The following is a 23,865-nucleotide window of genomic DNA, read 5'->3' on the forward strand; positions in this document are numbered from 1 at the left end:
AAACTCCATTCTCACCCTGCCGGGCAAGCCCTGCCGGGCAAAGCCAAATAAGCCATGCATATTTACAGTTCCTTTGAAAGGCAGAGCGAGGACTAGGACCTCTGTTCCGACTGAATCTGCATCCACAGAAAGGATGTTATAAGGCCCTACAAATTTCACCAAGGAGATGTGAAAGTCTTCCCCCATAAAATACTTTTTTTCCCAGATACCCCGGCTCTTAGGCAAATGAGGTTACTCCTCAAAACCCCACCCCCACTCACCATAAATATCCTTCTCTCCTGCTGTCCATTCAAATGATACAAGGTATCTTGTACATAGAGAGAAAGGGAGAATAGGCAGACTTGCTTCAAAGATTTGGTGACTTTGGATGGGTGGGTTGAATGAAGAAGTGAACCTGGTTTCTGGGAAAGGAGTATCGAGATGAAGATGAGGAAAAGTGAACATGGACCACATTCATAGGTTAGAGAAATACATTTAATAGGTTGAATGGTTTTGAAAAGTGAACTTCGAGCAGTAATTGTTGTTTTTTAAACTGCAAAGAAATTAAAAATGAATGTGGGATTGGAGGCACACTCTGAGCAGAAAAGCACCATAAGCTGCTATGGTGCAACTCAAGATGGTGAATAGAACCTTTAATATGATGATGCTCTTCTTTTGCTAGTTTTTTCGAGTCACCTTTTATTGTAAGTAGCTGATACAGCATTTTTTGCAGCTCTTCAGTTTATGGTTATCATGTGAGAACACTGTTTTCATCATATTTATTATTCTACAAATGTATTTTTAAATGCACTGATGTGGTGTTTGCATGAAATGCAAGATGGCACATCATGGAATGTTTAAACTGAGCATCGCGGAGGATATGTGATATTTGGCACCCAGAGGAGTAGGACACGTAGATCCTATAAGAAGTAAAGACTCTCTAGCAAGGGCCGTCCATACTCTGAGTTTAAACTTTACTTTTTGTGAAATGGTTTATGAAAAACAACACGGCTGCTCCAAGTGAGGCTCGAACTCACAACCTCGGCATGGCTCAGTGCAAGTACTGCTGTATAAGTACCGCGCGCTAACCGATTGCGCCACTGGAGCTCTCTCTTTTCACATCTCCCCAGGTGAGCCATCTACAGCTGACCAAGTAGATGACAGACACTGCTCCATCATTCACTGTGCAAGATCGACTCACATGCTAGCATGTTATCATGACTATTAAAAATACAGTCCAAACGGAATAGATTCTATAATTGTCCTATAACATATGCTCTGTCTATTCAAAACCCCATAGAATTATATCTTGACAGTTCTGACAAAGTCTAGGGGAATCTTATGAATATTTGTAATTAGCACATAGTAAGAATTTCCCAAAAATGAAATGTAGGTCCCTGATTGGGGGAAGACGTGGAATGTGAGATCTTGCCTCAGCTGTTTTTTTCTTTTTTAGGTACAGTATATTGACACTTCAGTACCTTTTGTGAAGCAAGGTTTCAGATGGGGCTGTAGAGCAGACGAGGTGGCTGAGTGGTTAAGGCGATGGACTGCTAATCCATTGTGCTCTGCACGCGTGGGTTCGAATCCCACCTTCGTCGGAAAGCCATCAGAGTCTCTTTTGATGGCCAGCATTTCTTGTAGTATAATTACACTCTCTTTCAAGACAGAGCCAGGATCTGCTAGATGGGATCATCTGACTGTTCCATTTTAACAAATATGTCAAATAAAGTGAAGTATTTTGTGCGTAATAGAAATTAGATCTTTCATGGAGTTTCCAGAGGATTGCCTTTCACTCACTCCTGGCTTATTAACCAGTTTGGATAAATAGATTGATAAGAAAGCAGCTCTTACTCCTAAAGTTTAGGCCGTCTCAAATGAATGACTGTTAACATATGTCTGCCCCACAGAGACAGATCACTTCTAATAAGTGGGTTCTCTATATGTCACTGATTGCAGACATACTAACTAGAGCTATCGGTATGGTCTTGAATGCGAAAACTCTTATTTTCTCATATGAAAATGTAGTTTTTCATACTTCCAAAAAAAGTGCCTTAAGCATGGTCTTCAATGTGTGCGCGCACGTGGACATTCATATGCAACTACGTTTCCATACAGAGTCTCAAAATCATAGATATATTCATACCTCAGTAAGAATACATGTTGCAATTTACATCCTGCGTGCAGACTGGCCTTGTAGCTCAGTGGCAGAGCACTGGTCTTGTAAACCAGGGGTCATGAGTTCAAGCCTCATCAGGGCCTTTTTACATGAGTCTTTCTGTATGTTGTTTTCAAGTCATTCTTCCCTGGAGTCACACCTTGCTTTAGGATTGCTTATTGCCAAGCTTCCCTTTCCTGCTTTCATATTATCAAGAAAATATCATGAAGATCATTGAATTATAAATTATTGCCTCACCCCTTTCCGATCGCCTGACGAACGCCTGACAAACGCCATTCTCACCCTGCCGGGCAAAGCCAAATAAGCCATGCATATTTACAGTTCCTTTGAAAGGCAGAGCGAGGACTAGGACCTCTGTTCTGACTGAATCTGCATCCACAGAAAGGATGTTATAAGGCCCTACAAATTTCACCAAGGAGATGTGAAAGTCTTCCCCCATAAAATACTTTTTTTCCCAGATACCCCGGCTCTTAGGCAAATAAGGTTACTCCTCAAAACCCCACCCCCACTCACCATAAATATCCTTCTCTCCTGCTGTCCATTCAAATGATACAAGGTATCTTGTACATAGAGAGAAAGGGAGAATAGGCAGACTTGCTTCAAAGATTTGGTGACCTTGGATGGGTGGGTTGAATGAAGAAGTGAACCTGGTTTCTGGGAAAGGAGTATCGAGATGAAGATGAGGAAAAGTGAACATGGACCACATTCATAGGTTAGAGAAATACATTTAATAGGTTGAATGGTTTTGAAAAGTGAACTTCGAGCAGTAATTGTTGTTTTTTAAACTGCAAAGAAATTAAAAATGAATGTGGGATTGGAGGCACACTCTGAGCAGAAAAGCACCATAAGCTGCTATGGTGCAACTCAAGATGGTGAATAGAACCTTTAATATGATGATGCTCTTCTTTTGCTAGTTTTTTCGAGTCACCTTTTATTGTAAGTAGCTGATACAGCATTTTTTGCAGCTCTTCAGTTTATGGTTATCATGTGAGAACACTGTTTTCATCATATTTATTATTCTACAAATGTATTTTTAAATGCACTGATGTGGTGTTTGCATGAAATGCAAGATGGCACATCATGGAATGTTTAAACTGAGCATCGCGGAGGATATGTGATATTTGGCACCCAGAGGAGTAGGACACGTAGATCCTATAAGAAGTAAAGACTCTCTAGCAAGGGCCGTCCATACTCTGAGTTTAAACTTTACTTTTTGTGAAATGGTTTATGAAAAACAACACGGCTGCTCCAGGTGAGGCTCGAACTCACAACCTCGGCATGGCTCAGTGCAAGTACTGCTGTATAAGTACCGCGCGCTAACCGATTGCGCCACTGGAGCTCTCTCTTTTCACATCTCCCCAGGTGAGCCATCTACAGCTGACCAAGTAGATGACAGACACTGCTCCATCATTCACTGTGCAAGATCGACTCACATGCTAGCATGTTATCATGACTATTAAAAATACAGTCCCAACGGAATAGATTCTATAATTGTCCTATAACATATGCTCTGTCTATTCAAAACCCCATAGAATTATATCTTGACAGTTCTGACAAAGTCTAGGGGAATCTTATGAATATTTGTAATTAGCACATAGTAAGAATTTCCCAAAAATGAAATGTAGGTCCCCGATTGGGGGAAGACGTGGAATGTGAGATCTTGCCTCAGCTGTTTTTTTCTTTTTTAGGTACAGTATATTGACACTTCACTACCTTTTGTGAAGCAAGGTTTCAGATGGGGCTGTAGGGCAGACGAGGTGGCCGAGTGGTTAAGGCGATGGACTGCTAATCCATTGTGCTCTGCACGCGTGGGTTCGAATCCCACCTTCGTCGGAAAGCCATCAGAGTCTCTTTTGATGGCCAGCATTTCTTGTAGTATAATTACACTCTCTTTCAAGACAGAGCCAGGATCCGCTAGATGGGATCATCTGACTGTTCCATTTTAACAAATATGTCAAATAAAGTGAAGTATTTTGTGCGTAATAGAAATTAGATCTTTCATGGAGTTTCCAGAGGATTGCCTTTCACTCACTCCTGGCTTATTAACCAGTTTGGATAAATAGATTGATAAGAAAGCAGCTCTTACTCCTAAAGTTTAGGCCGTCTCAAATGAATGACTGTTAACATATGTCTGCCCCACAGAGACAGATCACTTCCAATAAGTGGGTTTTCTATATGTCACTGATTGCAGACATACTAACTAGAGCTATCGGTATGGTCTTGAATGCGAAAACTCTTATTTTCTCATATGAAAATGTAGTTTTTCATACTTCCAAAAAAAGTGCCTTAAGCATGGTCTTCAATGTGTGCGCGCAGGTGGACATTCATATGCAACTACGTTTCCATACAGAGTCTCAAAATCATAGATATATTCATACCTCAGTAAGAATACATGTTGCAATTTACATCCTGCGTGCAGACTGGCCTTGTAGCTCAGTGGCAGAGCACTGGTCTTGTAAACCAGGGGTTATGAGTTCAAGCCTCATCAGGGCCTTTTTACATGACTCTTTCTGTATGTTGTTTTCAAGTCATTCTTCCCTGGAGTCACACCTTGCTTTAGGATTGCTTATTGCCAAGCTTCCCTTTCCTGCTTTCATATTATCAAGAAAATATCATGAAGATCATTGAATTATAAATTATTGCCTCACCCCTTCCGATCGCCTGACGAACGCCTGACAAACTCCATTCTCACCCTGCCGGGCAAAGCCAAATAAGCCATGCATATTTACAGTTCCTTTGAAAGGCAGAGCGAGGACTAGGACCTCTGTTCCGACTGAATCTGCATCCACAGAAAGGATGTTATAAGGCCCTACAAATTTCACCAAGGAGATGTGAAAGTCTTCCCCCATAAAATACTTTTTTTCCCAGATACCCCGGCTCTTAGGCAAATGAGGTTACTCCTCAAAACCCCACCCCCACTCACCATAAATATCCTTCTCTCCTGCTGTCCATTCAAATGATACAAGGTATCTTGTACATAGAGAGAAAGGGAGAATAGGCAGACTTGCTTCAAAGATTTGGTGACTTTGGATGGGTGGGTTGAATGAAGAAGTGAACCTGGTTTCTGGGAAAGGAGTATCGAGATGAAGATGAGGAAAAGTGAACATGGACCACATTCATAGGTTAGAGAAATACATTTAATAGGTTGAATGGTTTTGAAAAGTGAACTTCGAGCAGTAATTGTTGTTTTTTAAACTGCAAAGAAATTAAAAATGAATGTGGGATTGGAGGCACACTCTGAGCAGAAAAGCACCATAAGCTGCTATGGTGCAACTCAAGATGGTGAATAGAACCTTTAATATGATGATGCTCTTCTTTTGCTAGTTTTTTCGAGTCACCTTTTATTGTAAGTAGCTGATACAGCATTTTTTGCAGCTCTTCAGTTTATGGTTATCATGTGAGAACACTGTTTTCATCATATTTATTATTCTACAAATGTATTTTTAAATGCACTGATGTGGTGTTTGCATGAAATGCAAGATGGCACATCATGGAATGTTTAAACTGAGCATCGCAGAGGATATGTGATATTTGGCACCCAGAGGAGTAGGACACGTAGATCCTATAAGAAGTAAAGACTCTCTAGCAAGGGCCGTCCATACTCTGAGTTTAAACTTTACTTTTTGTGAAATGGTTTATGAAAAACAACACGGCTGCTCCAGGTGAGGCTCGAACTCACAACCTCAGCATGGCTCAGTGCAAGTACTGCTGTATAAGTACCGCGTGCTAACTGATTGCGCCACTGGAGCTCTCTCTTTTCACATCTCCCCAGGTGAGCCATCTACAGCTGACCAAGTAGATGACAGACACTGCTCCATCATTCACTGTGCAAGATCGACTCACATGCTAGCATGTTATCATGACTATTAAAAATACAGTCCAAACGGAATAGATTCTTTAATTGTCCTATAACATATGCTCTGTCTATTCAAAACCCCATAGAATTATATCTTGACAGTTCTGACAAAGTCTAGGGGAATCTTATGAATATTTGTAATTAGCACATAGTAAGAATTTCCCAAAAATGAAATGTAGGTCCCTGATTGGGGGAAGACGTGGAATGTGAGATCTTGCCTCAGCTGTTTTTTTCTTTTTTAGGTACAGTATATTGACACTTCAGTACCTTTTGTGAAGCAAGGTTTCAGATGGGGCTGTAGAGCAGACGAGGTGGCTGAGTGGTTAAGGCGATGGACTGCTAATCCATTGTGCTCTGCACGCGTGGGTTCAAATCCCACCTTCGTCGGAAAGCCATCAGAGTCTCTTTTGATGGCCAGCATTTCTTGTAGTATAATTACACTCTCTTTCAAGACAGAGCCAGGATCTGCTAGATGGGATCATCTGACTGTTCCATTTTAACAAATATGTCAAATAAAGTGAAGTATTTTGTGCGTAATAGAAATTAGATCTTTCATGGAGTTTCCAGAGGATTGCCTTTCACTCACTCCTGGCTTATTAACCAGTTTGGATAAATAGATTGATAAGAAAGCAGCTCTTACTCCTAAAGTTTAGGCCGTCTCAAATGAATGACTGTTAACATATGTCTGCCCCACAGAGACAGATCACTTCTAATAAGTGGGTTCTGTATATGTCACTGATTGCAGACATACTAACTAGAGCTATCGGTATGGTCTTGAATGCGAAAACTCTTATTTTCTCATATGAAAATGTAGTTTTTCATACTTCCAAAAAAAGTGCCTTAAGCATGGTCTTCAATGTGTGCGCGCACGTGGACATTCATATGCAACTACGTTTCCATACAGAGTCTCAAAATCATAGATATATTCATACCTCAGTAAGAATACATGTTGCAATTTACATCCTGCGTGCAGACTGGCCTTGTAGCTCAGTGGCAGAGCACTGGTCTTGTAAACCAGGGGTCATGAGTTCAAGCCTCATCAGGGCCTTTTTACATGAGTCTTTCTGTATGTTGTTTTCAAGTCATTCTTCCCTGGAGTCACACCTTGCTTTAGGATTTCTTATTGCCAAGCTTCCCTTTCCTGCTTTCATATTATCAAGAAAATATCATGAAGATCATTGAATTATAAATTATTGCCTCACCCCTTCCGAACGCCTGACAAACGCCATTCTCACCCTGCCGGGCAAGCCCTGCCGGGCAAAGCCAAATAAGCCATGCATATTTACAGTTCCTTTGAAAGGCAGAGCGAGGACTAGGACCTCTGTTCCGACTGAATCTGCATCCACAGAAAGGATGTTATAAGGCCCTACAAATTTCACCAAGGAGATGTGAAAGTCTTCCCCCATAAAATACTTTTTTTCCCAGATACCCCGGCTCTTAGGCAAATGAGGTTACTCCTCAAAACCCCACCCCCACTCACCATAAATATCCTTCTCTCCTGCTGTCCATTCAAATGATACAAGGTATCTTGTACATAGAGAGAAAGGGAGAATAGGCAGACTTGCTTCAAAGATTTGGTGACTTTGGATGGGTGGGTTGAATGAAGAAGTGAACCTGGTTTCTGGGAAAGGAGTATCGAGATGAAGATGAGGAAAAGTGAACATGGACCACATTCATAGGTTAGAGAAATACATTTAATAGGTTGAATGGTTTTGAAAAGTAAACTTCGAGCAGTAATTGTTGTTTTTTAAACTGCAAAGAAATTAAAAATGAATGTGGGATTGGAGGCACACTCTGAGCAGAAAAGCACCATAAGCTGCTATGGTGCAACTCAAGATGGTGAATAGAACCTTTAATATGATGATGCTCTTCTTTTGCTAGTTTTTTCGAGTCACCTTTTATTGTAAGTAGCTGATACAGCATTTTTTGCAGCTCTTCAGTTTATGGTTATCATGTGAGAACACTGTTTTCATCATATTTCTTATTCTACAACTGTATTTTTAAATGCACTGATGTGGTGTTTGCATGAAATGCAAGATGGCACATCATGGAATGTTTAAACTGAGCATCGCGGAGGATATGTGATATTTGGCACCCAGAGGAGTAGGACACGTAGATCCTATAAGAAGTAAAGACTCTCTAGCAAGGGCCGTCCATACTCTGAGTTTAAACTTTACTTTTTGTGAAATGGTTTATGAAAAACAACACGGCTGCTCCAGGTGAGGCTCGAACTCACAACCTCGGCATGGCTCAGTGCAAGTACTGCTGTATAAGTACCGCGCGCTAACCGATTGCGCCACTGGAGCTCTCTCTTTTCACATCTCCCCAGGTGAGCCATCTACAGCTGACCAAGTAGATGACAGACACTGCTCCATCATTCACTGTGCAAGATCGACTCACATGCTAGCATGTTATCATGACTATTAAAAATACAGTCCAAACGGAATAGATTCTATAATTGTCCTATAACATATGCTCTGTCAATTCAAAACCCCATAGAATTATATCTTGACAGTTCTGACAAAGTCTAGGGGAATCTTATGAATATTTGTAATTAGCACATAGTAAGAATTTACCAAAAATGAAATGTAGGTCCCTGATTGGGGGAAGACGTGGAATGTGAGATCTTGCCTCAGCTGTTTTTTTCTTTTTTAGGTACAGTATATTGACACTTCAGTACCTTTTGTGAAGCAAGGTTTCAGATGGGGCTGTAGGGCAGACGAGGTGGCCGAGTGGTTAAGGCGATGGACTACTAATCCATTGTGCTCTGCACGCGTGGGTTCGAATCCCACCTTCGTCGGAAAGCCATCAGAGTCTCTTTTGATGGCCAGCATTTCTTGTAGTATAATTACACTCTCTTTCAAGACAGAGCCAGGATCCGCTAGATGGGATCATCTGACTGTTCCATTTTAACAAATATGTCAAATAAAGTGAAGTATTTTGTGCGTAATAGAAATTAGATCTTTCATGGAGTTTCCAGAGGATTGCCTTTCACTCACTCCTGGCTTATTAACCAGTTTGGATAAATAGATTGATAAGAAAGCAGCTCTTACTCCTAAAGTTTAGGCATTCTCAAATGAATGACTGTTAACATATGTCTGCCCCACAGAGACAGATCACTTCTAATAAGTGGGTTCTCTATATGTCACTGATTGCAGACATACTAACTAGAGCTATCGGTATGGTCTTGAATGCGAAAACTCTTATTTTCTCATATGAAAATGTAGTTTTTCATACTTCCAAAAAAAGTGCCTTAAGCATGGTCTTCAATGTGTGCGCGCACGTGGACATTCATATGCAACTACGTTTCCATACAGAGTCTCAAAATCATAGATATATTCATACCTCAGTAAGAATACATGTTGCAATTTACATCCTGCGTGCAGACTGGCCTTGTAGCTCAGTGGCAGAGCACTGGTCTTGTAAACCAGGGGTCATGAGTTCAAGCCTCATCAGGGCCTTTTTACATGAGTCTTTCTGTATGTTGTTTTCAAGTCATTCTTCCCTGGAGTCACACCTTGCTTTAGGATTGCTTATTGCCAAGCTTCCCTTTCCTGCTTTCATATTATCAAGAAAATATCATGAAGATCATTGAATTATAAATTATTGCCTCACCCCTTCCGATCGCCTGACGAACGCCTGACAAACGCCATTCTCACCCTGGCGGGCAAGCCCTGCCGGGCAAAGCCAAATAAGCCATGCATATTTACAGTTCCTTTGAAAGGCAGAGCGAGGACTAGGACCTCTGTTCCGACTGAATCTGCATCCACAGAAAGGATGTTATAAGGCCCTACAAATTTCACCAAGGAGATGTGAAAGTCTTCCCCCATAAAATACTTTTTTTCCCAGATACCCCGGCTCTTAGGCAAATGAGGTTACTCCTCAAAACCCCACCCCCACTCACCATAAATATCCTTCTCTCCTGCTGTCCATTCAAATGATACAAGGTATCTTGTACACAGAGAGAAAGGGAGAATAGGCAGACTTGCTTCAAAGATTTGGTGACTTTGGATGGGTGGGTTGAATGAAGAAGTGAACCTGGTTTCTGGGAAAGGAGTATCGAGATGAAGATGAGGAAAAGTGAACATGGACCACATTCATAGGTTAGAGAAATACATTTAATAGGTTGAATGGTTTTGAAAAGTGAACTTCGAGCAGTAATTGTTGTTTTTTAAACTGCAAAGAAATTAAAAATGAATGTGGGATTGGAGGCACACTCTGAACAGAAAAGCACCATAAGCTGCTATGGTGCAACTCAAGATGGTGAATAGAACCTTTAATATGATGATGCTCTTCTTTTGCTAGTTTTTTCGAGTCACCTTTTATTGTAAGTAGCTGATACAGCATTTTTTGCAGCTCTTCAGTTTATGGTTATCATGTGAGAACACTGTTTTCATCATATTTATTATTCTACAAATGTATTTTTAAATGCACTGATGTGGTGTTTGCATGAAATGCAAGATGGCACATCATGGAATGTTTAAACTGAGCATCGCGGAGGATATGTGATATTTGGCACCCAGAGGAGTAGGACACGTAGATCCTATAAGAAGTAAAGACTCTCTAGCAAGGGCCGTCCATACTCTGAGTTTAAACTTTACTTTTTGTGAAATGGTTTATGAAAAACAACACGGCTGCTCCAGGTGAGGCTCGAACTCACAACCTCGGCATGGCTCAGTGCAAGTAATGCTGTATAAGTACCGCGCGCTAACCAATTGCACCACTGGAGCTCTCTCTTTTCACATCTCCCCAAGTGAGCCATCTACAGCTGACCAAGTAGATGACAGACACTGCTCCATCATTCACTGTGCAAGATAGACTCACATGCTAGCATGTTATCATGACTATTAAAAATACAGTCCAAACGGAATAGATTCTATAATTGTCCTATAACATATGCTCTGTCTATTCAAAACCCCATAGAATTATATCTTGACAGTTCTGACAAAGTCTCGGGGAATCTTATGAATATTTGTAATTAGCACATAGTAAGAATTTCCCAAAAATGAAATGTAGGTCCCTGATTGGGGGAAGACGTGGAATGTGAGATCTTGCCTCAGCTGTTTTTTTCTTTTTTAGGTACAGTATATTGACACTTCAGTACCTTTTGTGAAGCAAGGTTTCAGATGGGGCTGTAGGGCAGACGAGGTGGCCAAGTGGTTAAGGCGATGGACTGCTAATCCATTGTGCTCTGCACGCGTGGGTTCAAATCCCACCTTCGTCGGAAAGCCATCAGAGTCTCTTTTGATGGCCAGCATTTCTTGTAGTATAATTACACTCTCTTTCAAGACAGAGCCAGGATCCGCTAGATGGGATCATCTGACTGTTCCATTTTAACAAATATGTCAAATAAAGTGAAGTATTTTGTGCGTAATAGAAATTAGATCTTTCCTGGAGTTTCCAGAGGATTGCCTTTCACTCACTCCTGGCTTATTAACCAGTTTGGATAAATAGATTGATAAGAAAGCAGCTCTTACTCCTAAAGTTTAGGCATTCTCAAATGAATGACTGTTAACATATGTCTGCCCCACAGAGACAGATCACTTCTAATAAGTGGGTTCTCTATATGTCACTGATTGCAGACATACTAACTAGAGCTATCGGTATGGTCTTGAATGCGAAAACTCTTATTTTCTCATATGAAAATGTAGTTTTTCATACTTCCAAAAAAAGTGCCTTAAGCATGGTCTTCAATGTGTGCGCGCACGTGGACATTCATATGCAACTACGTTTCCATATAGAGTCTCAAAATCATAGATATATTCATACCTCAGTAAGAATACATGTTGCAATTTACATCTTGCGTCCAGACTGGCCTTGTAGCTCAGTGGCAGAGCACTGGACTTGTAAACCAGGGGTCATGAGTTCAAGCCTCATCAGGGCCTTTTTACATGAGTCTTTCTGTATGTTGTTTTCAAGTCATTCTTCCCTGGAGTCACACCTTGCTTTAGGATTGCTTATTGCCAAGCTTCCCTTTCCTGCTTTCATATTATCAAGAAAATATCATGAAGATCATTGAATTATAAATTATTGCCTCACCCCTTCCGATCGCCTGACGAACGCCTGACAAACGCCATTCTCACCCTGCCGGGCAAAGCCAAATAAGCCATGCATATTTACAGTTCCTTTGAAAGGCAGAGCGAGGACTAGGACCTCTGTTCCGACTGAATCTGCATCCACAGAAAGGATGTTATAAGGCCCTACAAATTTCACCAAGGAGATGTGAAAGTCTTCCCCCATAAAATACTTTTTTTCCCAGATACCCCGGCTCTTAGGCAAATGAGGTTACTCCTCAAAACCCCACCCCCACTCACCATAAATATCCTTCTCTCCTGCTGTTCATTCAAATGATACAAGGTATCTTGTACATAGAGAGAAAGGGAGAATAGGCAGACTTGCTTCAAAGATGTGGTGACTTTGGATGGGTGGGTTGAATGAAGAAGTGAACCTGGTTTCTGGGAAAGGAGTATTGAGATGATGATGAGGAAAAGTGAACATGGACCACATTCATAGGTTAGAGAAATACATTTAATAGGTTGAATGGTTTTGAAAAGTGAACTTCGAGCAGTAATTGTTGTTTTTTAAACTGCAAAGAAATTAAAAATGAATGTGGGATTGGAGGCACACTCTGAGCAGAAAAGCACCATAAGCTGCTATGGTGCAACTCAAGATGGTGAATAGAACCTTTAATATGATGATGCTCTTCTTTTGCTAGTTTTTTCGAGTCACCTTTTATTGTAAGTAGCTGATACAGCATTTTTTGCAGCTCTTCAGTTTATGGTTATCATGTGAGAACACTGTTTTCATCATATTTATTATTCTACAAATGTATTTTTAAATGCACTGATGTGGTGTTTGCATGAAATGCAAGATGGCACATCATGGAATGTTTAAACTGAGCATCGCGGAGGATATGTGATATTTGGCACCCAGAGGAGTAGGACACGTAGATCCTATAAGAAGTAAAGACTCTCTAGCAAGGGCCGTCCATACTCTGAGTTTAAACTTTACTTTTTGTGAAATGGTTTATGAAAATCAACACGGCTGCTACAGGTGAGGCTCGAACTCACAACCTCGGCATGGCTCAGTGCAAGTACTGCTGTATAAGTACCGCGCGCTAACCGATTGCACCACTGGAGTTCTCTCTTTTCACATCTCCCCAGGTGAGCCATCTACAGCTGACCAAGTAGATGACAGACACTGCTCCATCATTCACTGTGCAAGATCGACTCACATGCTAGCATGTTATCATGACTATTAAAAATACAGTCCAAACGGAATAGATTCTATAATTGTCCTATAACATATGCTCTGTCTATTCAAAACCCCATAGAATTATATCTTGACAGTTCTGACAAAGTCTAGGGGAATCTTATGAATATTTGTAATTAGCACATAGTAAGAATTTCCCAAAAATGAAATGTAGGTCCCTGATTGGGGGAAGACGTGGAATGTGAGATCTTGCCTCTGCTGTTTTTTTCTTTTTTAGGTACAGTATATTGACACTTCAGTACCTTTTGTGAAGCAAGGTTTCAGATGGGGCTGTAGGGCAGACGAGGTGGCCGAGTGGTTAAGGCGATGGACTGCTAATCCATTGAGCTCTGCACGCGTTGGTTCGAATCCCACCTTTGTCGGAAAGCCATCAGAGTCTCTTTTGATGGCCAGCATTTCTTGTAGTATAATTACACTCTCTTTCAAGACAGAGCCAGGATCCGCTAGATGGGATCATCTGACTGTTCCATTTTAACAAATATGTCAAATAAAGTGAAGTATTTTGTGCGTAATAGAAATTAGATCTTTCATGGAGTTTCCAGAGGATTGCCTTTCACTCACTCCTGGCTTATTAACCAGTTTGGATAAATAGATTGATAAGAAAGCAGCTCTTACTCCTAAAGTTTAGGCCGTCTCAAATGAATGACTGTTAATATATGTCTGCCCCACAGAGACAGATCACTTCTAATAAGTGGGTTCTCTATATGTCACTGATTGCAGACATACTAACTAGAGCTATCGGTATAGTCTTGAATGCGAAAACTCTTATTTTCTCATATGAAAATGTAGTTTTTCATACTTCCAAAAAAAGTGCCTTAAGCATGGTCTTCAATGTGTGCGCGCACGTGGACATTCATATGCAACTACGTTTCCATACAGAGTCTCAAAATCATAGATATATTCATACCTCAGTAAGAATACATGTTGCAATTTACATCCTGCGTGCAGACTGGCCTTGTAGCTCAGTGGCAGAGCACTGGTCTTGTAAACCAGGGGTCATGAGTTCAAGCCTCATCAGGGCCTTTTTACATGAGTCTTTCTGTATGTTGTTTTCAAGTCATTCTTCCCTGGAGTCACACCTTGCTTTAGGATTGCTTATTGCCAAGCTTCCCTTTCCTGCTTTCATATTATCAAGAAAATATCATGAAGATCATTGAATTATAAATTATTGCCTCACCACTTCCGATCGCCTGACGAACGCCTGACAAACGCCATTCTCACCCTGGCGGGCAAGCCCTGCCGGGCAAAGCCAAATAAGCCATGCATATTTACAGTTCCTTTGAAAGGCAGAGCGAGGACTAGGACCTCTGTTCCGACTGAATCTGCATCCACAGAAAGGATGTTATAAGGCCCTACAAATTTCACCAAGGAGATGTGAAAGTCTTCCCCCATAAAATACTTTTTTTCCCAGATACCCCGGCTCTTAGGCAAATGAGGTTACTCCTCAAAACCCCAACCCCACTCACCATAAATATCCTTCTCTCCTGCTGTCCATTCAAATGATACAAGGTATCTTGTACATAGAGAGAAAGGGAGAATAGGCAGACTTGCTTCAAAGATTTGATGACTTTGGATGGGTGGGTTGAATGAAGAAGTGAACCTGGTTTCTGGGAAAGGAGTATCGAGATGAAGATGAGGAAAAGTGAACATGGACCACATTCATAGGTTAGAGAAATACATTTAATAGGTTGAATGGTTTTGAAAAGTGAACTTCGAGCAGTAATTGTTGTTTTTTAAACTGCAAAGAAATTAAAAATGAATGTGGGATTGGAGGCACACTCTGAGCAGAAAAGCACCATAAGCTGCTATGGTGCAACTCAAGATGGTGAATAGAACCTTTAATATGATGATGCTCTTCTTTTGCTAGTTTTTTCGAGTCACCTTTTATTGTAAGTAGCTGATACAGCATTTTTTGCAGCTCTTCAGTTTATGGTTATCATGTGAGAACACTGTTTTCATCATATTTATTATTCTACAAATGTATTTTTAAATGCACTGATGTGGTGTTTGCATGAAATGCAAGATGGCACATCATGGAATGTTTAAACTGAGCATCGCGGAGGATATGTGATATTTGGCACCCAGAGGAGTAGGACACGTAGATCCTATAAGAAGTAAAGACTCTCTAGCAAGGGCCGTCCATACTCTGAGTTTAAACTTTACTTTTTGTGAAATGGTTTATGAAAAACAACACGGCTGCTCCAGGTGAGGCTCGAACTCACAACCTCGGCATGGCTCAGTGCAAGTACTGCTGTATAAGTACCGCGCGCTAACCGATTGCGCAACTGGAGCTCTCTCTTTTCACATCTCCCCAGGTGAGCCATCTACAGCTGACCAAGTAGATGACAGACACTGCTCTATCATTCACTGTGCAAGATCGACTCACATGCTAGCATGTTATCATGACTATTAAAAATACAGTCCAAACGGAATAGATTCTATAATTGTCCTATAACATATGCTCTGTCTATTCAAAACCCCATAGAATTATATCTTGACAGTTCTGACAAAGTCTAGGGGAATCTTATGAATATTTGTAATTAGCACATAGTAAGAATTTCCCAAAAATGAAATGTAGGTCCCTGATTGGGGGAAGACGTGGAATGTGAGATCTTGCCTCAGCTGTTTTTTTCTTTTTTAGGTACAGTATATTGACACTTCAGTACCTTTTGTGAAGCAAGGTTTCAGATGGGGCTGTAGGGCAGACGAGGTGGCTGAGTGGTTAAGGCGATGGACTGCTAATCCATTGTGCTCTGCACACGTGGGTTCGAATCCCACCTTCGTCGGAAAGCCATCAGAGTCTCTTTTGATGGCCAGCATTTCTTGTAGTATAATTACACTCTCTTTCAAGACAGAGCCAGGATCCGCTAGATGGGATCATCTGACTGTTCCATTTTAACAAATATGTCAAATAAAGTGAAGTATTTTGTGCGTAATAGAAATTAGATCTTTCATGGAGTTTCCAGAGGATTGCCTTTCACTCACTCCTGGCTTATTAACCAGTTTGGATAAATAGATTGATAAGAAAGCAGCTCTTACTCCTAAAGTTTAGGCCGTCTCAAATGAATGACTGTTAACATATGTCTGCCCCACAGAGACAGATCACTTCTAATAAGTGGGTTCTCTATATGTCACTGATTGCAGACATACTAACTAGAGCTATCGGTATGGTCTTGAATGCGAAAACTCTTATTTTCTCATATGAAAATGTAGTTTTTCATACTTCCAAAAAAAGTGCCTTAAGCATGGTCTTCAATGTGTGCGCGCACGTGGACATTCATATGCAACTACGTTTCCATACAGAGTCTCAAAATCATAGATATATTCATACCTCAGTAAGAATACATGTTGCAATTTACATCCTGCGTGCAGACTGGCCTTGTAGCTCAGTGGCAGAGCACTGGTCTTGTAAACCAGGGGTCATGAGTTCAAGCCTCATCAGGGCCTTTTTACATGAGTCTTTCTGTATGTTGTTTTCAAGTCATTCTTCCCTGGAGTCACACCTTGCTTTAGGATTGCTTATTGCCAAGCTTCCCTTTCCTGCTTTCATATTATCAAGAAAATATCATGAAGATCATTGAATTATAAATTATTGCCTCACCCCTTCCGATCGCCTGACGAACGCCTGACAAACGCCATTCTCACCCTGGCGGGCAAGCCCTGCCGGGCAAAGCCAAATAAGCCATGCATATTTACAGTTCCTTTGAAAGGCAGAGCGAGGACTAGGACCTCTGTTCCGACTGAATCTGCATCCACAGAAAGGATGTTATAAGGCCCTACAAATTTCACCAAGGAGATGTGAAAGTCTTCCCCCATAAAATACTTTTTTTCCCAGATACCCCGGCTCTTAGGCAAATGAGGTTACTCCTCAAAACCCCACCCCCACTCACCATAAATATCCTTCTCTCCTGCTGTCCATTCAAATGATACAAGGTATCTTGTACACAGAGAGAAAGGGAGAATAGGCAGACTTGCTTCAAAGATTTGGTGACTTTGGATGGGTGGGTTGAATGAAGAAGTGAACCTGGTTTCTGGGAAAGGAGTATCGAGATGAAGATGAGGAAAAGTGAACATGGACCACATTCATAGGTTAGAGAAATACATTTAATAGGTTGAATGGTTTTGAAAAGTGAACTTCGAGCAGTAATTGTTGTTTTTTAAACTGCAAAGAAATTAAAAATGAATGTGGGATTGGAGGCACACTCTGAACAGAAAAGCACCATAAGCTGCTATGGTGCAACTCAAGATGGTGAATAGAACCTTTAATATGATGATGCTCTTCTTTTGCTAGTTTTTTCGAGTCACCTTTTATTGTAAGTAGCTGATACAGCATTTTTTGCAGCTCTTCAGTTTATGGTTATCATGTGAGAACACTGTTTTCATCATATTTATTATTCTACAAATGTATTTTTAAATGCACTGATGTGGTGTTTGCATGAAATGCAAGATGGCACATCATGGAATGTTTAAACTGAGCATCGCGGAGGATATGTGATATTTGGCACCCAGAGGAGTAGGACACGTAGATCCTATAAGAAGTAAAGACTCTCTAGCAAGGGCCGTCCATACTCTGAGTTTAAACTTTACTTTTTGTGAAATGGTTTATGAAAAACAACACGGCTGCTCCAGGTGAGGCTCGAACTCACAACCTCGGCATGGCTCAGTGCAAGTAATGCTGAATAAGTACCGCGCGCTAACCAATTGCACCACTGGAGCTCTCTCTTTTCACATCTCCCCAAGTGAGCCATCTACAGCTGACCAAGTAGATGACAGACACTGCTCCATCATTCACTGTGCAAGATAGACTCACATGCTAGCATGTTATCATGACTATTAAAAATACAGTCCAAACGGAATAGATTCTATAATTGTCCTATAACATATGCTCTGTCTATTCAAAACCCCATAGAATTATATCTTGACAGTTCTGACAAAGTCTCGGGGAATCTTATGAATATTTGTAATTAGCACATAGTAAGAATTTCCCAAAAATGAAATGTAGGTCCCTGATTGGGGGAAGACGTGGAATGTGAGATCTTGCCTCAGCTGTTTTTTTCTTTTTTAGGTACAGTATATTGACACTTCAGTACCTTTTGTGAAGCAAGGTTTCAGATGGGGCTGTAGGGCAGACGAGGTGGCCAAGTGGTTAAGGCGATGGACTGCTAATCCATTGTGCTCTGCACGCGTGGGTTCAAATCCCACCTTCGTCGGAAAGCCATCAGAGTCTCTTTTGATGGCCAGCATTTCTTGTAGTATAATTACACTCTCTTTCAAGACAGAGCCAGGATCCGCTAGATGGGATCATCTGACTGTTCCATTTTAACAAATATGTCAAATAAAGTGAAGTATTTTGTGCGTAATAGAAATTAGATCTTTCCTGGAGTTTCCAGAGGATTGCCTTTCACTCACTCCTGGCTTATTAACCAGTTTGGATAAATAGATTGATAAGAAAGCAGCTCTTACTCCTAAAGTTTAGGCATTCTCAAATGAATGACTGTTAACATATGTCTGCCCCACAGAGACAGATCACTTCTAATAAGTGGGTTCTCTATATGTCACTGATTGCAGACATACTAACTAGAGCTATCGGTATGGTCTTGAATGCGAAAACTCTTATTTTCTCATATGAAAATGTAGTTTTTCATACTTCCAAAAAAAGTGCCTTAAGCATGGTCTTCAATGTGTGCGCGCACGTGGACATTCATATGCAACTACGTTTCCATATAGAGTCTCAAAATCATAGATATATTCATACCTCAGTAAGAATACATGTTGCAATTTACATCCTGCGTCCAGACTGGCCTTGTAGCTCAGTGGCAGAGCACTGGACTTGTAAACCAGGGGTCATGAGTTCAAGCCTCATCAGGGCCTTTTTACATGAGTCTTTCTGTATGTTGTTTTCAAGTCATTCTTCCCTGGAGTCACACCTTGCTTTAGGATTGCTTATTGCCAAGCTTCCCTTTCCTGCTTTCATATTATCAAGAAAATATCATGAAGATCATTGAATTATAAATTATTGCCTCACCCCTTCCGATCGCCTGACGAACGCCTGACAAACGCCATTCTCACCCTGCCGGGCAAAGCCAAATAAGCCATGCATATTTACAGTTCCTTTGAAAGGCAGAGCGAGGACTAGGACCTCTGTTCCGACTGAATCTGCATCCACAGAAAGGATGTTATAAGGCCCTACAAATTTCACCAAGGAGATGTGAAAGTCTTCCCCCATAAAATACTTGTTTTCCCAGATACCCCGGCTCTTAGGCAAATGAGGTTACTCCTCAAAACCCCACCCCCACTCACCATAAATATCCTTCTCTCCTGCTGTCCATTCAAATGATACAAGGTATCTTGTACATAGAGAGAAAGGGAGAATAGGCAGACTTGCTTCAAAGATTTGATGACTTTGGATGGGTGGGTTGAATGAAGAAGTGAACCTGGTTTCTGGGAAAGGAGTATCGAGATGAAGATGAGGAAAAGTGAACATGGACCACATTCATAGGTTAGAGAAATACATTTAATAGGTTGAATGGTTTTGAAAAGTGAACTTCGAGCAGTAATTGTTGTTTTTTAAACTGCAAAGAAATTAAAAATGAATGTGGGATTGGAGGCACACTCTGAGCAGAAAAGCACCATAAGCTGCTATGGTGCAACTCAAGATGGTGAATAGAACCTTTAATATGATGATGCTCTTCTTTTGCTAGTTTTTTCGAGTCACCTTTTATTGTAAGTAGCTGATACAGCATTTTTTGCAGCTCTTCAGTTTATGGTTATCATGTGAGAACACTGTTTTCATCATATTTATTATTCTACAAATGTATTTTTAAATGCACTGATGTGGTGTTTGCATGAAATGCAAGATGGCACATCATGGAATGTTTAAACTGAGCATCGCGGAGGATATGTGATATTTGGCACCCAGAGGAGTAGGACACGTAGATCCTATAAGAAGTAAAGACTCTCTAGCAAGGGCCGTCCATACTCTGAGTTTAAACTTTACTTTTTGTGAAATGGTTTATGAAAAACAACACGGCTGCTCCAGGTGAGGCTCGAACTCACAACCTCGGCATGGCTCAGTGCAAGTACTGCTGTATAAGTACCGCGCGCTAACCGATTGCGCCACTGGAGCTCTCTCTTTTCACATCTCCCCAGGTGAGCCATCTACAGCTGACCAAGTAGATGACAGACACTGCTCCATCATTCACTGTGCAAGATCGACTCACATGCTAGCATGTTATCATGACTATTAAAAATACAGTCCAAACGGAATAGATTCTATAATTGTCCTATAACATATGCTCTGTCTATTCAAAACCCCATAGAATTATATCTTGACAGTTCTGACAAAGTCTAGGGGAATCTTATGAATATTTGTAATTAGCACATAGTAAGAATTTCCCAAAGATGAAATGTAGGTCCCTGATTGGGGGAAGACGTGGAATGTGAGATCTTGCCTCAGCTGTTTTTTTCTTTTTTAGGTACAGTATATTGACACTTCAGTACCTTTTGTGAAGCAAGGTTTTAGATGGGGCTGTAGGGCAGACGAGGTGGCTGAGTGGTTAAGGCGATGGACTGCTAATCCATTGTGCTCTGCACGCGTGGGTTCGAATCCCACCTTCGTCGGAAAGCCATCAGAGTCTCTTTTGATGGCCAGCATTTCTTGTAGTATAATTACACTCTCTTTCAAGACAGAGCCAGGATCCGCTAGATGGGATCATCTGACTGTTCCATTTTAACAAATATGTCAAATAAAGTGAAGTATTTTGTGCGTAATAGAAATTAGATCTTTCATGGAGTTTCCAGAGGATTGCCTTTCACTCACTCCTGGCTTATTAACCAGTTTGGATAAATAGATTGATAAGAAAGCAGCTCTTACTCCTAAAGTTTAGGCCGTCTCAAATGAATGACTGTTAACATATGTCTGCCCCACAGAGACAGATCACTTCTAATAAGTGGGTTCTCTATATGTCACTGATTGCAGACATACTAACTAGAGCTATCGGTATGGTCTTGAATGCGAAAACTCTTATTTTCTCATATGAAAATGTAGTTTTTCATACTTCCAAAAAAAGTGCCTTAAGCATGGTCTTCAATGTGTGCGCGCACGTGGACATTCATATGCAACTACGTTTCCATACAGAGTCTCAAAATCATAGATATATTCATACCTCAGTAAGAATACATGTTGCAATTTACATCTTGCGTTCAGACTGGCCTTGTAGCTCAGTGGCAGAGCACTGGTCTTGTAAACCAGGGGTCATGAGTTCAAGCCTCATCAGGGCCTTTTTACATGAGTCTTTCTGTATGTTGTTTTCAAGTCATTCTTCCCTGGAGTCACACCTTGCTTTAGGATTGCTTATTGCCAAGCTTCCCTTTCCTGCTTTCATATTATCAAGAAAATATCATGAAGATCATTGAATTATAAATTATTGCCTCACCCCTTCCGATCGCCTGACGATCGCCTGACAAACGCCATTCTCACCCTGCCGGGCAAAGCCAAATAAGCCATGCATATTTACAGTTCCTTTGAAAGGCAGAGCGAGGACTAGGACCTCTGTTCCGACTGAATCTGCATCCACAGAAAGGATGTTATAAGGCCCTACAAATTAAATTTCACCAAGGAGATGTGAAAGTCTTCCCCCATAAAATACTTTTTTTCCCAGATACCCCGGCTCTTAGGCAAATGAGGTTACTCCTCAAAACCCCACCCCCACTCACCATAAATATCCTTCTCTCCTGCTGTCCATTCAAATGATACAAGGTATCTTGTACATAGAGAGAAAGGGAGAATAGGCAGACTTGCTTCAAAGATGTGGTGACTTTGGATGGGTGGGTTGAATGAAGAAGTGAACCTGGTTTCTGGGAAAGGAGTATTGAGATGAAGATGAGGAAAAGTGAACATGGACCACATTCATAGGTTAGAGAAATACATTTAATAGGTTGAATGGTTTTGAAAAGTGAACTTCGAGCAGTAATTGTTGTTTTTTAAACTGCAAAGAAATTAAAAATGAATGTGGGATTGGAGGCACACTCTGAGCAGAAAAGCACCATAAGCTGCTATGGTGCAACTCAAGATGGTGAATAGAACCTTTAATATGATGATGCTCTTCTTTTGCTAGTTTTTTCGAGTCACCTTTTATTGTAAGTAGCTGATACAGCATTTTTTGCAGCTCTTCAGTTTATGGTTATCATGTGAGAACACTGTTTTCATCATATTTATTATTCTACAAATGTATTTTTAAATGCACTGATGTGGTGTTTGCATGAAATGCAAGATGGCACATCATGGAATGTTTAAACTGAGCATCGCGGAGGATATGTGATATGTGGCACCCAGAGGAGTAGGACACGTAGATCCTATAAGAAGTAAAGACTCTCTAGCAAGGGCCGTCCATACTCTGAGTTTAAACTTTACTTTTTGTGAAATGTGTGGTAAATAAAATAAATATTACCGGACTGAATTTCATGCGGAATCTTAAATTAAAGTAAAATAGCTCAAAATAACGAGAGGCAGAATCCGTGGTATAAGAGGTTTCTAATGGGCTTTATTCCATTCAAAATGGCCGACTCGAGTCGCGGCCCTCAGGTTCCGTCACCACGAAGGTTCAGGAAGTGAAGTACAATAATTTATTAACAGACATGTATTTTTATAATAAGTACATTACAATGAAACGAATGTAGAAGGCGTAACATTTGATAAGAAAAATGACGTGACAGTGACATAATCGAAACTAGGCGTAATAAGGAATAAAAGAAACATGATTGGTTAGAATTATCAGGCATAGGTGGATCTATAAGATAATACTTGGCATAGATGCGCGCGCGGCAGCATGACGTGTAATTGACGTGCAACTAGGGGGTGAAGGGGACTTGACATTTAGCTCTACATGTGGAGACGAGAAGTCTGGGGTCAAGTCATCCTAATCCCAAATCATATCTAACATCCTATGTTTAAAGAACTATGTTATCCACAAGGAAGAGACTCTCGGACAGAATCTATTCTATACTGACTGTGTGCGTGTACAAGCGTCTAAGTGTCTATATGAGATGCGAGGGGCAGAAAACTTTCCATGGCAACAGGGCTATGAATCACTTGCAGGAGGACGGAAAGACTGAGTCCTTTGCTTGTGAGCTAAAGGAAATGTTTACCTAAATCACTGGACAGGAATGCATCGGCTGAAGAGCAAAATAGATAATTCGAAGGTGAAATACAACTTCTTGGCAGACAGGCGAAAACTGGCCGAGGCAGGCACCGTTAGCTGCACAGGGAGTAGGACAAAGTTCATGGATACAGATGCGAGCTCAAGCTGAAGCTGTCAGAGACAGAGAGCAGGGAAAGGCTTTGAGGACAGAATCGGGCCTACTCGCCTGAACTGTAAAAATGGAGTAACTTAGCCATATAAAGTCGGTGGCCTTTCATACTAAGGAATCGAATATCCAGCCCATTGATGGCTGATCTGACAGAGAACATGTTGACAGTAGACACACATATGTTTGCGTCTTAGAAACTGGAACTGGAGGGAACATACATGTACTTGTAACATGCATATAGAACCGTTGGGGTCCAAGATAGGGGACATAA

The 23,865-nt window shown here is 40.9% G+C and overlaps 14 non-coding genes across 14 annotated transcripts; 8 read left to right on the forward strand and 6 right to left on the reverse strand.

Moving 5' to 3' along the window:
* Window positions 1-991: 991 nt before the first annotated feature.
* On the reverse strand, window positions 992-1,086 carry TRNAI-UAU (transfer RNA isoleucine (anticodon UAU)). The gene is made up of 2 exons: window positions 1,049-1,086; window positions 992-1,027 (listed from the first exon to the last, which is right to left on the reverse strand). It is a non-coding gene; the product is annotated as a tRNA-Ile (tRNA).
* Window positions 1,087-2,169: 1,083 nt separating this feature from the next.
* On the forward strand, window positions 2,170-2,241 carry TRNAT-UGU (transfer RNA threonine (anticodon UGU)). Its single transcript has one exon. It is a non-coding gene; the product is annotated as a tRNA-Thr (tRNA).
* Window positions 2,242-3,402: 1,161 nt separating this feature from the next.
* Window positions 3,403-3,497, reverse strand: TRNAI-UAU (transfer RNA isoleucine (anticodon UAU)). Its single transcript has 2 exons — window positions 3,460-3,497; window positions 3,403-3,438 (listed from the first exon to the last, which is right to left on the reverse strand). It is a non-coding gene; the product is annotated as a tRNA-Ile (tRNA).
* A 412-nt stretch (window positions 3,498-3,909) lies between these two features.
* TRNAS-GCU (transfer RNA serine (anticodon GCU)) lies at window positions 3,910-3,991 on the forward strand. Its single transcript has one exon. It is a non-coding gene; the product is annotated as a tRNA-Ser (tRNA).
* Window positions 3,992-6,990: 2,999 nt separating this feature from the next.
* On the forward strand, window positions 6,991-7,062 carry TRNAT-UGU (transfer RNA threonine (anticodon UGU)). Its single transcript has one exon. It is a non-coding gene; the product is annotated as a tRNA-Thr (tRNA).
* Window positions 7,063-8,225: 1,163 nt separating this feature from the next.
* On the reverse strand, window positions 8,226-8,320 carry TRNAI-UAU (transfer RNA isoleucine (anticodon UAU)). The gene is made up of 2 exons: window positions 8,283-8,320; window positions 8,226-8,261 (listed from the first exon to the last, which is right to left on the reverse strand). It is a non-coding gene; the product is annotated as a tRNA-Ile (tRNA).
* A 412-nt stretch (window positions 8,321-8,732) lies between these two features.
* On the forward strand, window positions 8,733-8,814 carry TRNAS-ACU (transfer RNA serine (anticodon ACU)). The gene has a single exon. It is a non-coding gene; the product is annotated as a tRNA-Ser (tRNA).
* Window positions 8,815-9,403: 589 nt separating this feature from the next.
* Window positions 9,404-9,475, forward strand: TRNAT-UGU (transfer RNA threonine (anticodon UGU)). Its single transcript has one exon. It is a non-coding gene; the product is annotated as a tRNA-Thr (tRNA).
* A 1,174-nt stretch (window positions 9,476-10,649) lies between these two features.
* On the reverse strand, window positions 10,650-10,744 carry TRNAI-UAU (transfer RNA isoleucine (anticodon UAU)). The gene is made up of 2 exons: window positions 10,707-10,744; window positions 10,650-10,685 (listed from the first exon to the last, which is right to left on the reverse strand). It is a non-coding gene; the product is annotated as a tRNA-Ile (tRNA).
* Window positions 10,745-14,237: 3,493 nt separating this feature from the next.
* TRNAT-UGU (transfer RNA threonine (anticodon UGU)) lies at window positions 14,238-14,309 on the forward strand. The gene has a single exon. It is a non-coding gene; the product is annotated as a tRNA-Thr (tRNA).
* Window positions 14,310-15,483: 1,174 nt separating this feature from the next.
* Window positions 15,484-15,578, reverse strand: TRNAI-UAU (transfer RNA isoleucine (anticodon UAU)). The gene is made up of 2 exons: window positions 15,541-15,578; window positions 15,484-15,519 (listed from the first exon to the last, which is right to left on the reverse strand). It is a non-coding gene; the product is annotated as a tRNA-Ile (tRNA).
* A 1,083-nt stretch (window positions 15,579-16,661) lies between these two features.
* Window positions 16,662-16,733, forward strand: TRNAT-UGU (transfer RNA threonine (anticodon UGU)). The gene has a single exon. It is a non-coding gene; the product is annotated as a tRNA-Thr (tRNA).
* Window positions 16,734-20,317: 3,584 nt separating this feature from the next.
* TRNAI-UAU (transfer RNA isoleucine (anticodon UAU)) lies at window positions 20,318-20,412 on the reverse strand. The gene is made up of 2 exons: window positions 20,375-20,412; window positions 20,318-20,353 (listed from the first exon to the last, which is right to left on the reverse strand). It is a non-coding gene; the product is annotated as a tRNA-Ile (tRNA).
* Window positions 20,413-21,495: 1,083 nt separating this feature from the next.
* On the forward strand, window positions 21,496-21,567 carry TRNAT-UGU (transfer RNA threonine (anticodon UGU)). Its single transcript has one exon. It is a non-coding gene; the product is annotated as a tRNA-Thr (tRNA).
* Window positions 21,568-23,865: the final 2,298 nt, after the last annotated feature.

This window comes from Triturus cristatus, chromosome 12 (assembly GCF_964204655.1).
Source record: "Triturus cristatus chromosome 12, aTriCri1.1, whole genome shotgun sequence".
Taxonomy (NCBI): Eukaryota; Metazoa; Chordata; class Amphibia; order Caudata; family Salamandridae; genus Triturus; species Triturus cristatus.